Source organism: Pseudophryne corroboree, chromosome 6 (genome assembly GCF_028390025.1).
Source record: "Pseudophryne corroboree isolate aPseCor3 chromosome 6, aPseCor3.hap2, whole genome shotgun sequence".
NCBI lineage: Eukaryota > Metazoa > Chordata > Amphibia > Anura > Myobatrachidae > Pseudophryne > Pseudophryne corroboree.
The window spans coordinates 661,103,097-661,104,900 of record NC_086449.1 but is presented as its reverse complement, the minus strand read 5'-3'; the positions used below and the strand labels follow the sequence as shown (position 1 = coordinate 661,104,900).

General features: G+C 49.2%; 1 pseudogene; it reads right to left on the bottom strand.

The window, feature by feature from the left end:
* Positions 1-542: 542 nt before the first annotated feature.
* Positions 543-664, bottom strand: LOC134938175 (U2 spliceosomal RNA; annotated as a pseudogene).
* Positions 665-1,804: the final 1,140 nt, after the last annotated feature.

Below are 1,804 nucleotides of genomic sequence, written 5' to 3'. Positions count from 1 at the left end.
AATGGGGTTAATGTGAGCAGAAACCTTCAAACCTGTACCCAATGTCCATGGCGGCTAGTGGAGCGGCTGCCCAGTAACAGTGTCCACGTCAGCGCGCGCGCGGCCCACCTCCCACGGGTGCACTGGATCGCGGTAAAGTGTGGCCAAAGAGTCCCCTTACCTCCCCCGTACCTGCAGCCATGCGATCCAGGAGGACATCGGTGTGTGTGACTGACTGCTGGAAAGAACTGGAGCCTCCGCTACAGTGACCCGGCAACCAGGGTGCGGGAGTATACAGCGCCGCTGGGGGTGATGGAGCTGCAGTCAGAAAAGTCTATGTGACTTTACACACTGCAGCCATGAAGTCTTGTAAAAGTATTCTTCTTCAGAATTCTTCAAATAAAGCTATCAATAGACTGCAAAATGCAGCCCTCCTGTTATGTGCCTGCTTACTGCATAGAGGAGGTGGCGCTGTGCATCTTGGGAACAGTCAAAAGCTTTGAGCCTGTTGGTGCCTCGGATCAAGATCCTACTTTACACCCCGATGTTAATCCTTGTGGAGCTCAGTGTACCCCGCAGCAGAAATAAATGTAGTATATGGCCCCCAGATAGAGGACGTATCAGATTTTAAACTGATAAGAACAGCTACTACACTTGAACTTAGCCAAAAGGCTGAGAATGGTAGGCCTGTGTATGACCAGTAATGCGTAACACCCTGTGAGGTAACTGTGACTAGGAGACTAAGACTAGCTCTAAAAGTGCCCATACACTAGTGTGATTTTGCACGATTTCATCCGATTCCATTGCTTTGGGACGATAAATCAGATGAAAACTGTCAAATTGCATGTGTATCCGATGCGCGGTCCCGTGAGCATAGGATCGGAGCCCCTAGATCGGAAGTACTGCACTACAGATATATCATACCGGCACCTTTGGCTGGGGTCGCATACGATACATCGTATGCTAAAGGACTGCATACGATGTATCATATGCGATCCTGCCGCGGGGAAGCTGCCGGCCAGTTCAAGGGTGATCATAGTTACATAGTTGTTGAGGTTGGAAAAAAAACAAATGTCCATCGAGTTCAACCTGTATTATAAATTGTATATTAATTAAGTGCTGTATCCTTGTGACTTCTCCCCTCCCAGAAGTCGCATAAGTGTATGGCAAGCTTAAGATATATTAGAGATATGATCTTACCAGTATTGTAAACAAAAGAGCAATAACTGGGAATTGAACTCAAGACCTCAGTGCTGTGAGGCAGTAATACCAATCGCCACAATATGTGTGATCTTTGGATTAAGAGGAACACTGGAGTTTCCAGAGGAAACCCCTGACAGCCAGGGAGCGTATACAATAAAATTCTCCACAGTTAGGGCCATGGGGGCACTTAACCCAGGACCTCAGTCTGAGAACAGGGAAGTGTGACTACAACGAGGCTCAAGAAGTAGAGACTGAAAAGGTAGAGGTGGGTGCAGTAACCCCTCCATATACACAGAAACACTGCACGGCTTCACAATGGGGTGTGATCCGGAGATGAGAAATACACCAACAGTTGTCAGTCTGGTCTAGTCATCTATCCACCACCTTACGGGGGTGATTCCCAGGTAGTTGTGCGCGTTGGTGGCCGCGGAGTCCCGGACACGAACCGCAGGCAGCTGTGGCAGTGCCCTAGAGTCCTATGACTCAGTGGCCAGGAAACTGGACACAAACCGCAGGCATCTGTGCCGTATCCCTTCTCACTGGTCCAATCGTTGCAGGAAGACTGCTGGAGCTAGTAGCCCATGTCTGATGCGCAAGTATTGTCAGAAGCACCTGCTTCACG